Source organism: Aquarana catesbeiana, linkage group LG03, assembly GCF_042186555.1.
Source record: "Aquarana catesbeiana isolate 2022-GZ linkage group LG03, ASM4218655v1, whole genome shotgun sequence".
NCBI lineage: Eukaryota > Metazoa > Chordata > Amphibia > Anura > Ranidae > Aquarana > Aquarana catesbeiana.
This window is the reverse complement of record NC_133326.1, coordinates 60,676,451-60,689,638: the sequence shown is the minus strand read 5'-3', so window position 1 is coordinate 60,689,638 and position 13,188 is coordinate 60,676,451.

Below are 13,188 nucleotides of genomic sequence, written 5' to 3'. Positions count from 1 at the left end.
TTGCATGTTTGAACTGTTGTACTCCAATATACAATAAAAAGTTAAAAAAAAAAAAAAAAGCTGTGGTGCCTATTTACAAAGAAAAAAAATGACTACCACTGGTATAGTTTGGCCAAATTGCTTTGACTTTTGCGGACTGCTTGGTTGCATGTACATGTGATGAAACATCGAAATAAAGGCATGCACATGAATAAAATGAATTCTTATACCAAATACTATCAATACATATATTATCCATAACCAGTTATAAAAATACAGTATTTTTGTAATATTGTTTTTTTACGTTATCTGACTGGGCAACTCATGCAACAAGTATAATTATTATTATTATTATAGAGGATTTATATAGAGCCAACAGTTTGCGCAGCGATTTACAACATGAGGGCAGACAGTACACTTACAATACAAATCAATACAGGAGGGATCAGAGGGCCCTGCTCGTTAGAGCTTACAATCTAGAAGGGAGGGTCAAGTGGAACAAAAGGTAAACAGTTGTTAGGTATGGGTAGGATAGGTTTCTTTGAAGAGAAGGGTTTTCAGGGATCGTCTAAAAGCTAATAGAATAGGAGTCAATCGGACAGATTGGGGTAAGGCATTCGGCTGGATTCACACCTATGCCAATTTAGTGCTTTTTGCATTTTGCAGATTTTCACTACAGGTTTGCCTGTGATGTGTGAGTGCTCTGAATAATACTTGCCAATAGCTTAATATACTATGCCCAGGACCACTTAGAAAAGGTGTACCCTGGCACAGTTTACTTGTGGTCTGGTACGGTTCACTTCAGTGTGAGAGCGAAAATCTGAGCACAGAACTCTCCATAGATGACTGAGCATGTAAACAGGGTTCACTGGTCTGGTTGGCAGAGGTGATGGTGAAAGTGAGCCAAGGAACACTTGCTTATAGCCCAATGTGAGTGCTGATCAGTGGGGGAGTGGAGACAACCAAACTCGGGCAAGGTTCGGTTCAACTGTGTCCAGCGTTAGTGCACCCTTAATCAAACTTTGAACAAAACAGTAATAGAGCTTTTTGGGTGAGCCTGGCACTCAATCATGCAATACCCTTGATTTGCTAACCTGCTTTGGGAAAAATAACCCTTTAATCTGAGAGCGATTCAAATTTCCTTGTTTAAGTGCGAACAGACAGTTGTGCACGTTGTTTTTGGATGTAAACACAGTTTTTGCCTTGTGGAAGTTTTATTGACCTTGTAATTTGCAGCTCCTGAACTTTTCTAAAGATATGGTATATTCGGGAAAGCTGATGATTATTGCACTTACGTTGTGCTGCTCAGCCCTGTTGTGCATTTTAATTTCTAACAAAGCATGAATTATTCTCTGGAGCATTTTAAAGATCCCTCTGGAATTAATTTATTCCAGGCTCCTTCCCCAAGCACCAAAGACCTTGTCTTACCGTAACAAACACCAATGTGAAAAATGCACACTGATACACACAAAACTGAGGGCAAGTCTATATATAGAAAGATAAACAGGGTCATTGGGGAAAATATATTCTTGGGGAGATGAAGATGAAAGTAGTTATTTTTAGGAAAGAAATTGCCAAGTTTCTAAATCTCTGTTTCATGCAACCTTTGCATAGCTCCATCTGCGTGTTCTGTCAATGCTGTCAGCAGAAACATATATGTTATATTGGAAATTATGTTATCTCACTCTTGTAAGCATGTATAATGCAATATATCACAAATGTTATTAGGCCTGGTTCACACCAATGCAGTTGGCTTTTAAACCATTTATACAGTGGTTTTTGCAGTGTGTTTTGTGTTTTTTATGCTTTTTTGGGGCCAATTTGTTGTTGGGCAGATCAAAAAACGTAAATCACGGCATTAAAGTACTACGTATATTGAACCAAAAAAGCACCGTTTTGCGTTTAAAAAAGTCCCTGACCCTTCCAAAAACACAGCAGCTGAAAAAAGCATAGATGTGACCGTGTCCCATAGGAAACCATGTTAAATGGACAGCAAAAAACAAAAAGCACTAAAAGACGCATAGGTGTGAACCAGGCCTGAGATTGGGTTCACACTAGCTGCGGCCGCGACTCACAGCAGGGTTCCAGTGCATCCCTGTTAGCCGTTTCAGGTGCGAATGAGGTCTGAATTTTTGGCCGAATTTGCAACTGAAACAGAGCCAAAGACGCACAGGACCCTTTTCCAGAGCGCTCCGCGGGCCGCCCTGGAGCTGTGTGAACCAGCTCCATTGAGAACTGGTCACAGTCTACTGTCATGCGAACTGGATGACCACATCCAACTCGCATCAGTGTGAATTCAGCCTTAATATGGTGGAAGATAATTGTAGATTGGTTTATTAACAATTAGATGTTCAGATTAACATGAGCTGAGTATGTACATTGATTTGCTAAGGCTGTGGCTGGTATTAGATGGCAACTTTCAGCAACAAAATGTAGCGCTTACCTCCAGAGGAGCCGCTTGGTATAACGTCTCAGAGTGCACTCTGTCTATATGTATTGCTAGGTAAATATAAATAACCCAGGAGAGGTACCTCTGACTATTAGGTAACTCAGTTTAGAGTCCCTGGGGAGCAGTTGGTAAGTATACGGCTCCTGAATTGCAGTCTTCAGATGGCTAATCAGTGGGGCCTTTAAAGCTCTGGATGTAGATGCAGAAGTCTAGGCAACTAGATGGATGGTCACTCCCTTTCTTACTCTCCCTTTCTAAAGCCTCGTACACACGATCGGAGTGTTGGCCAAAAAAAACGTAGACTTTTGTCCGAGGGGCGTTGGCCCAAACTTGTCTTGCATACACACGGCACACAATTGTTGGCCAACAAATACAAACGTAGTGACGTACTATGTTGTTTTTCAGCTCTTTAGCACCACTCTTTGGGCTCCTTCTGCTAATTTCATGTTAGTAGAAGTTTGGTGAGTGTTGATTCGCACTTCTCATTTTGCGCTTTTCATTTCGCACATTTCATTTTGTGCTTTTCAGCTCGTTTCTGAACGGCCGTTCGTCAACCAGCCATGTTGTGGAATCGGAGGAGATAACGTGTTATTTATTATTGGCCTTGGAGTTATTGCTTTGACCCAAGTCCAGGAACAGGAGGAGGAGGAGTTCTTGGACCAAAAATTGTTTGCTTTATTAATGGTGACCAAGTATGTCATATGTCTTTGCTGCGTGAGCTCCAGAAGAATAATCCGGATGATTTTCGGAATTATCACCGGATGACGGACCCCTGCTTTCACCAACTCTTGGCATTGTTAACCCCCTATATTAAGAAGCAGGATACATGCATGAGGCTTTTATTTTATTTTTTGTTTGAATAATGATTTGATTTGGTATATTTTCTATATTTTTGGGTGCATAGAATGCATTTTTTGGTTAAGTTCTATTGGCAGATAACATGTCTAATTTTATTTGTTTTCTTTTTTTAATGCAATATATTTTAAAAAATACAATGTGTAATTGACAAGGGACACCAACATAGTTGTATCTCTGATCTTAAAAAATACGGGATAATGGTGATGTGATAACTTGCCCAAAAAAAGCATAATAATATTATTCTTGATATCACTAGAAAAAAAAAGCCTTTGAAAATTAATTTGCAATAACTCCATCAGTATCACCAGCAAAGCAGCTTCATTATTATCCCATTAAAGAAGAAGAGAATTGTGCTCTGCATTTCAAGATTTCATAATTTGCCATGTTACGAATGTTAATTCTCCATTACGAACGCTAGTTTACAAGACCGACCACTTCCTGCTCGTCCTTGCTTCCGAGCATGCGTGTTTGTACTTCGGACTTGTGTACACACGCTCGAAAAATCCGACAACAGACATTTGTCCGCGAAAAATTTTAAAACCTGCCATCCAACATTCGACCGTGGAAAATCCGACAACAATTGTCCGATGGAGCATACAAACAAACAGTCGGATTTTCCACCAACAGCCTGTCATCACACATTTCCCGTCAGAAAATCCAATCGTGTGTACGAGGATTGAGTCTGCTAGCAGAGGTAAAGTCAAACAATGCAAGTTTACACTCACTAGTCCCAAGCACACAATGAACTCTGATCTGAACCCTTGGCTGTCGGCAATCCTTATGGCTCTGCACTCAATGTGCCTGGTGCTTAGTGCTCTAGTCCTTAGTCTACAGATGATGAGTACACGCAGCAGCGCAGATGTACACTCTGCAGTCCCCTCCAGCAAGAGAAAGATCTCTCCTCTACAGCCCAGGAAAGTTGCTCCTTTACCCTCCTATTTTTGCATCTAACCATGGGAGTTGTAGTTCATTACCCTATTCACTGTCATAGCAGAGTCCTTTCTCCGAACTGCATCTCCCATTGTTCAGTGCAACCTGCACCAAGGTCTTTTTAACCCCTCCTACTGTTAGTTCCCTTTGCTGGGTAGAGGGGGACAGTCCAATGAGAGCACACAGAGCAACTGCAGCACAATGCACTAGGTTGCTCCTGTTACTTAGCCAAGCACCTGACTACAAAAAGTAAAGCCTAGTACAAATAGGCTGAATGTCGGGCAGCATCAGCCGGTTCAATAGAAACCGACTGGCATTCGGCATGTGTGTACGTCAGCTAGTCCGACAGGGTCATGACCAAAAAAGGTCTGCTGACTGGCACCCAATGGCTGACACCGCTGACTGGAGTGTTCTGGCAGGGGGGCTGCTCCCCTGTCAGAACACAATAGCACAGAAGGTGAGATAGCTGTACTAACATCAGATTGTTAGTACAGCGGCTCCAACTTGAGCTGTTAGCTTTTTTTCTGGGTTGAACGAAAAACAAAAACAGTAGTGTGTTTAGGCTTAAAAGATGCTTCCAAATAACGTAACAGCTTGTTGGCAGGAAATAAAACTCAAAGTAGGTTTACTGTGTCCTTGGTCACCTTGCCAGGTACTGCTACCACATTTAATTTAGATACTGGTATAAACTGATCCAAACAATTAATGCAACTAGTGTTACTGAAACTAACACTAGTTGCCAGTTGCTGCCAGATTGATTCTGCCACATATAAAGTTAAGGCAACATTGAGCAATTCCTTTCCATGCTCATTCTTTTTGCTCTGGCTAGACACATTACCATATGACAGGGGGGTCAGAGGTTGAAGTGCAAATAGTGTTCTAGACCTGTAGCCTAAAGTACATCTAACTGTTTAAAGCACCAAAACCTAAGCCCTGACCTTCCCGAGTTAGTAGCAACTTCCCATTGGAAAAATTGATGCCATCTCTTATAAAATTTAACTAATGTTGATCACTTCTTTTGTCCAACATCTTATTTGGCTTCTCCATTATTTTTCTGGCTAGACCCATTACTTTGTACCTTGGAGTTCACAGGCTAAGCCCAATCAGAACCCTCTAGTTTCTGTCCCATTGGGTTGGGTTGGTCTGTGGTGTCAGCACACTATTGAGAGGAGTTTTGTGGCAAAGCCATCCGGTGACCTGAATGGCTGCAATGATTGCAGGGAGATCAGGTGGTGGAGTGAATGCACAAGTGCTATTACATAACAAGTTCTGTTTATATGAATAATATTTTAAGGTGAAAAAAACATATTTTCAATGAACATATGATGTTCTCTGGTTGGCTAAGGGGTAGATTGTGATGTCATCTGACCCTCCTCTCTCTCTCTCTCTCTGCCTTTGCCAGAGTGTACTTTATATTTACTGAAAAAAATACAAGGCTTCTTCTGTAAGGCTTCTTCTGAATGGCAAAGGTTGCGGGAGTGAGCGGCTGTTGTTAGTCGCAGAAGAGGATGTTGTTTACTGTATGTTACATAGACTACAATAGTGAATGACAGCTTCATCACACAGAGGTGGCATATGGATTTATTGTTTGAGCCAAGGTGGCCCATAGTAAGTGTTTAAACTAATCTCATTCCTGAAGTTCTCCTTTAAAGTCTAGGTTGTTGTAATAATAGGATTTTTATAACAGCTTACCTGTAAAATCCTTTTCTTTGAAGTACATCATGGGACACAGAGCCATAGTAGTTACTATGTGTGTTATAGGCCACCTTCAGGTGATGGACAATGGCACGCCCTAAATTAAAAAGAGCACTCCCTATATAACCCCTCCCACTGGTGGAAGTACCTCAGTTTTGTAGCAAAGCGATACACAAGTATACCAAGAAGGGAGGGACCTCTGTGTCCCGTGATGTACTTCAAAGAAAAGGATTTTACAGGTAAGCTGTTATAAGAATCCTATTTTCTTACCGTACATCACGGGACACAGAGCCATAGTAGTTACTATGTGGGATGTCCCACAGCAATGCTAACTGAAGGGAGGGAGACACAATAAAAGTAGGGCACCAAGAGACTAGAGGACTCATACTGCAACTTGCAGTACACTGCGCCCAAAGGCAATGTCCTCATGCCTTTTACAACTACTTGATAGAATATGGTAAATGTATGGACTGAAGACCAAGTTGCGGACTTGCAGATTTAAGCCATGGAGGCTTGGTGATGCACTGCCCAAGAGGCACTAACAGCCCTGGTGGAGTGTGCTTTAATATGAAAAGGAGGAACTTTCCTTTAAAAATCATAAGTTTGAACAATCACTTGACAAATCCATTTAGAAACAGTAGATTTTGATGCTGCTTGTCCTCTTTTAGGACCATCTGGCAACACAAACAAAAACCTTTGTTTATGAATCTGAGCGGTCACTTTCAATAGACCCTGACCGCTCTCACCACATCAAGAAAATGTAGTGACCCTTCTTCCACAGAAACGAAGTTCTGGAAAAAAATGAAGACAGAACAATATCCTGGTTTAAATGAAAACCCGATACCACCTTCGGTATGAATTCAGGATGAGGCCACAATACAGCTCCAATACGGCTCCTTACAAGAAAGAGCAGCCAAAATTGATACTCTTCATGCAGAAGATATGGCAACCAAGAAAATTATTTTTTCCCCGTCAAGAGGACCAAGGGAATATCTCATACTGGCTCCGAAAAAAAGGCTGCTTCTATAAGCCGACAGGACTAAAATGAAGTCCCAAGGGTTCGGGGGTGACCGAACTAGAGGATTAATCCGCATTACCTCCTGAATAAAGTTACGAACCAGAGAGAGAAGCAAGTGGTTGATGAAAAGAATGACCAATAAGGCTGACATCTGGCCATTGATAGTACTCAAGGCCAGCTTCAATTCTAATCCTATCTGTAGGAATTCAAGGATCCTACCTATGACATATTTCCTGGGGTGCCAACCCCTGGATTTATACCAGGAGCATATGCCTTCCAGATTCTTGACTCTGGAGGCCAGCTTCCTAGCATTTTCAAAGTAGAACTACTGAGGCTAATCGCCCACGATCTTTCAGAATGTGGGTCTCAATAGCAAAACCGCTAAATTTCACGTTTGTAAGGTAGGATGGCATACCGGACCTCGTGAGAGAAGGTCTGTCCATAGTGGTGGGATCTAAGAGTCCCCCACCGCCATCTTTATGATCTCGGCAAACCAAGATCTCCTGAGCCACACCGGGGCCACAAGAATCACCTCATTCTCTTCTTGCTTGATCCTGCAAAGAAGGCGCCGAAGCAGCAGAACAGGAGGGAACGCATAGATCAGTAAAAAAACCTGATCCCACGGAAAAAATCAAGGCATCTGTTTTGTATGCCATCGGATCCCTTGTCCTTGACACAAAGTTCCACATCCGGAACTCCTCATCTTCTGGTATATCAACAGAAACATGTCGGGGTGAAAGGACCATTCTCCCAAGAACAATTGTTGGTGACTCAAGTAGTCCACCTGTCAATTCCTATTCTTGGAATGAAAATTGTAAATAAGCAAGGAATATTGTTTTCTGCCAAGATAGAATATGATTTACCTCTTCCTGGGCCGCATGACTTCTCGTGCCCCCTTGGTGAATGATAAAAGCCACAGCTGTGGCACTGTCGGATTGGATCCTGATAGGACAATTCCGTGGTTTGGGCGTCCAGGCCTCGAGGACCAGGCGTACTGCACGAATCTTTAGAATATTGATGGACAAGGTCATCACTGATTTGGACCATTATTTTAGGACAGATGCTTCTTCCAGGACTGCTCCTCAGCCCAGAAGGCTGGCGTCTGTTGTTACCACCTTCCAGGTAACTGGTAGAAAGGATTCCTCTTTTTGAGCATTCTTGGATATCAACCACCAATTGGGGCTCTGACGCACATTGGGGGATAAACGCATTAGGAAGCCCAGAGCTTGGGCTTTCTTGTTCCCAGTTGACAGGACACTGTTTTGCAGCAGTCTTAAATGAAACTGCGCATAAGGAATGGCCTCAAAGAAGCCACCATCTTTTCCAACAAATTCATGCAAAGCCGAATAGAAGGATTCTTCTTTGACTTGAGTAACTTAAAGTGGAGTTCCACCCAAAAGTGGAACTTCCACTCATCAGATTCCTCCCCCCCTCCGGTGACACAGTTGGCACCTTTCAGGGGGGAGGGGAGTACAGATACCTGTATATTACAGGTATCTGTACTCACTTCCGGCATAGATAGCCGCAGAATCTGCGGTTATTTACGCCACTTCCTGCTCCCTCCCCGCTGCCTGCTGGGAAACACACAGGTCCCAGAGGCAGCAGGGACCATCCGTATTGCGCTGCGCGACTCGCGCATGCGCAGTAGGGAACCGGGAAGTGAAGCCGCACGGCTTCACTTCCTGATTCCCTTACCGAAGATGGAGGTGGCAGCACCCGAGGACGGAGAGACGGTTCGGCCTCGGGTGCTGACATCGCGGGCGCCCTGGACAGGTAAGTGTCCATGTTTTAAAAGTCAGCAGCTGCAGTATTTGTAGCTGCTGACTTTTAAAAAAAAAAAATTTTGGCGGCGCTCCGCTTTAATCAGTTCCCTTATGGAACTGACCCTTTCCTGGGGAAAAAAACATCTTCTTCTGAGATGTATCAATGATCAATCCCAATTACTGCAATCTCCTTGATGGATTTAAGGCGGATTTCTCTAGTTTGAGAATCCAACCTAGGTATTCCAGGTAGCTGCGGTGACCAAAGTTTGGATTAAGCGGGCTACCAAATTGATCTATGAAGAGAAGATCTAAATAGGCTAGTATTGTTATACCTTGAGCCATTACCCTGGCTAAAGGAGGAGCCAGGACCTTTGTAAACACTCGAGGTGGAGTAGCTAGTCCAAAAGGCAGAGCTACAAACTGAAAATGAAGATTTTCTACCTTAAATTTCTGGTGAGCGGGGAAAAAAATGGCACATGGAAAAAAACATCCTTGGCGTCGATTGACACCAGAAGTTCTCCCCCTTGTATGACGGAGACTACTGATCGGATTGACTCTATGGGGAACGAATGGATATTCAAACCCAGTCTAGATCTTTAAGATCTAAAATGGGTCTGACATCCCCATACGGTTTTGGAACTGGAAAAACCCTAATCCTTGCTCTACCAAGGGGACCCCCAATATCACTCTTTGAGACAAGAGATGATGATCCAAGCTAGAAAGGGAGAATTCTTTTCTCTGGATCTCTGGGAATGTTTTGATCTGAGAAAACGAGGAAACGGGAACTCTGACATTGTTCCTGCCAGACCCTTGAAAGCTGTAGAAGCCCCCCCACTCGAGCGAGTGGGGGCACCCTTTCATAAGGCTTTAGTATTTTGTTTTGTGGGTTACCTCCCCCAGGTCCTCTTTTGACCCTGGGACTGACTCTGAGGTTTACCTCTTGAATCCTAACAGTGGAGGCCGTCGTGACTGCCTGGAAGCAGATGCCCCAGACGCTGGAGAAGAAGCACATTTAAAAGAAAAATACTTAAACTTCTTAACCGGAAAAAAGGGAACTTTTCCCATTAGAAATCTTTGGATATACTTATCCAGATTGTCTCCAAATAACTGTTCACCATAAAAAGGGAAACTGGCCAAGAACTTTTTGTATGGCGCTTCGGCTGACCATCTTTCAACTATAAGATTCTATGCACATGTACCAGCCTTAGCATGAGCCATGAGGGCTGGAGAATAGAATCTTTCATAGCGTCAACTGTAAAACATAACGCTTCTGATATGCCGGCCAAACCCTGGGCCTGCTGATCATGAATAACCTTGGAGTACCTCTATAAACTAGTCCTATAAGCCTACGGCACATGGAATTCCCAGGCGGCCTCCCATGCAGGTACTAACCAGGCCTGTCCCTGCTTAGCCTGCAAGATCAGACAATCAGGGTGATGTGGACGTAGGCCTCTGAACGCCAGTGCAGGTTTGAATGACTGAACCTGCGGGCGAAGTATATATACCGTATTTATCGGCGTATAACACGCACTTTTTTCCCCTTAAAATCAGGGGAAAGTCGCAGGTGCGTGTTATACGCCGATCCCCTGCGATCCCGAGCTGTCAAAGTGTCAAAATCGCCGACCGCGATTTGAAAATGGCGCCGCCGGCGCCGAAATACACAGAGCCGGTCCTCGGCTCTTTCCGGCGGCTCTCATTTACTTTCGGCTCCACTCGTAGTCCCGAGCGGAGCTATCCGAACCTACTCGGATAGCTCCGCTCGGGACTACGAGTGGAACCGAAAGTGAACGAGAGCCGCCGGAAAGAGCCGAGGACCGGCTCTGTGTATTTCGGCGCCGGCGGCGCCATTTTCAAATCGCGGTCGGCGATTTTGAAGCCCACAAAGCAGGGACAGGGGATCGAAGCCTGCACTGGGGACAAGGCTGCACTGTGGAAGGCTGCACTGGGGCAAGGCTGCACTGGGGAAGGCTGCACTGGGGAAGGCTGCACTGACAAGGCTGCACTGGGGAAGGCTGCACTGACAAGGCTGCACTGGGGAAGGCTGCACTGACATGGCTGCACTGACATGGCTGCACTGACAAGGCTGCACTGGGGAAGGCTGCACTGACATGGCTGCACTGACAAGGCTGCACTGGGGAAGGCTGCACTGACATGGTTGCACTGACATGGCTGCACTGACATGGCTGCACTGGGGCAAGGCTGCACTGAGAAGGCTGCAATGATCGGCATTTAAATGTAAGTTTTTTTCCCTTCAACTTCCCTCCTAAAAGCTTTTTTTTCCTTAAAATTCCCTCCTAAATTGGGGTGCGTATTATACGCCGGTGCGTGTTATACGCCGATAAATACGGTATATATATATTTTTTTTAAAAGGAACTCCAACTTCTTATCTGTTGGACCCTTTAGCATATGTGCAATGTCTACTGGACAAGTCAGGTCTTTGTTTACAGAGGATATAGCAGCATTAATCGCTGGAACTCCCCATAAAACCCTTCCTCCATAGAATAAAGAATTGAGAACTTTTTCAGAGGAAAAAAAAAAGCTGTTTATCTGGGTGCTCTCACTCAGAATACATAAGCTTTTTTAGCCATAAATGGATAGAAAAAGCATGAATAGATTGGGGGGGTCTTTTAGTGAACCCAAAGCAGAAGCGGGCTCATCGACTGACTGCGTTGCTGGCAGTAAAAATGTGGAGCAGACCAATTCAGTGAGTGACTGAAAACAACCTTTCCTGCGAGTTTCATACTTTGCATCAGGTTCTACGAAAGAGGAAACATCAGCCTTTTCCTGGTCCTAGAGAGAAAATTTGCCATCTCTCGCTCCTTGTTCCTCAATGGGTCCTTACCAATGGACGGGGACCTGTTATGCTTAGTCCCACTCTGGGATGCGATTAAAGCATCAAACTTTTATTTTAAGCTTAAAATGGTTGAAGAAAAAACCTTCTTAGCAATATACACAGGGCCTGCAGTGTTTAAGAGCAGCTGCAACACTTGCCCCTCCTGACGGTTCACCGTGACCAGCCATATTACTCTCAGGGGAGGGTGCCATCTTACTGGGATGGATCTAGGCTTCCGTGTGACTAAATAAGTCTTTCTAGAGCCCTTTATTGAGGTTTTTTTTTACCCCCCCCTTCTACCATAGCCCGATGCACAAGCAGAGGTAGTACAAGAAGGAATGCATATCCTGCTTGAGCTATAGTTCAGCATAGTTGCTGCTATTAATGCCCAGCCTGATGCAGCAGTAAAAATGTGTCAAAGGAAATGCCTGTGTCACCAAACCTTTAACGCCACCTCTTTGCTCTTGTGTCCCTCCACAGCCTGCAGTAACACGCAATGTGCTTTTAAAAACTTGCCTCCTCGTGTTTGGGTGTTGGAGAATGCCGACGTCGCTAAGCCCTGCCCCCGAGTTGTCTACGGCACCTCTCACTTTTTTTAAAAGCAAGGGTTACAGGTCCTCTCAGCATGAGACAGCATGGCGCGGGGGGGTTTGCAAGTCACCAAGCGGTGCGTCGATCGCACTAGTTCCTGTCTTTTTTTTTTAAAAGACTCTAAGCGCTCCTTCCCCACAAAGGGGAGATTATCAGCACAGGGGGGTGATAAGCGGGGAGAAATCCCCCCCCCCCCAAGCTTACCGGAGGTCCTGCTGTCTGGCTGGAGGAGGAGGAAGCATTTTAGCTCTCTGACACAGCGCTGTTTCCAGCATGAGGCGTTGAGTGCTCAATACAGCCCCCCGGTGATGACACATAGGCATGACAACATTTTACAGACTCTTAAAGGAGACATTCATAAGAAAATTCAAAATAAATTTCTTAGAAAACTCCACTTACCTTTCCCGCCACAGGGTTTTCTGTGGTAAACCAACAGACCCAATCTTCACCCTTCACGGTGGGTTCCGTTAAACCTTCAGGAGCTGGGGATCATAGAGGAAACCCACAGTCCTGGACCTGCAATACCCTGCCAGTAAAACTTTATGGCTAACTACCAAAAGTACTAGATCCCAGGGTCCAGCTCTCTAAAAAGAGAAGCATTCACAGGCAAAAACCTTGTTTCTTCTGATACGAGGCCCAGGTACCATTCAATTTGGCCAAAAGAGACACTTTGAATGGATCTTGTCAGCATGGCTAGCCCCAGCAAAGATTGCTCCAGTGGAGCTCAGCACAGCACATCTTTACTCGTGACCAACACCTTAGACACTGGCGAAAAAACTGAGGTACTCCCAGTAGTGGGAGGGGTTATATAGGGAGTGCACTTTTTAATTTAGGGCGTGCCAGTGTCCATCACCTGAAGGTGGCCTATAACCCACATAGTAATTACTATGGCTCTGTGTGCTGTGAAGTACGATAAGAAAAATGTTCTACCTCTACCTCTCTCTTTCTGTATTTATTGCTACACAGCACTGCGTTACTGAGGATTGCACAGACGTGCAGCCCCAAATAATATGTTTTTATTTTCTTCCCACAAATAGAGCTTTCTTTTGGTGGTATTTGATCACCTGTGCA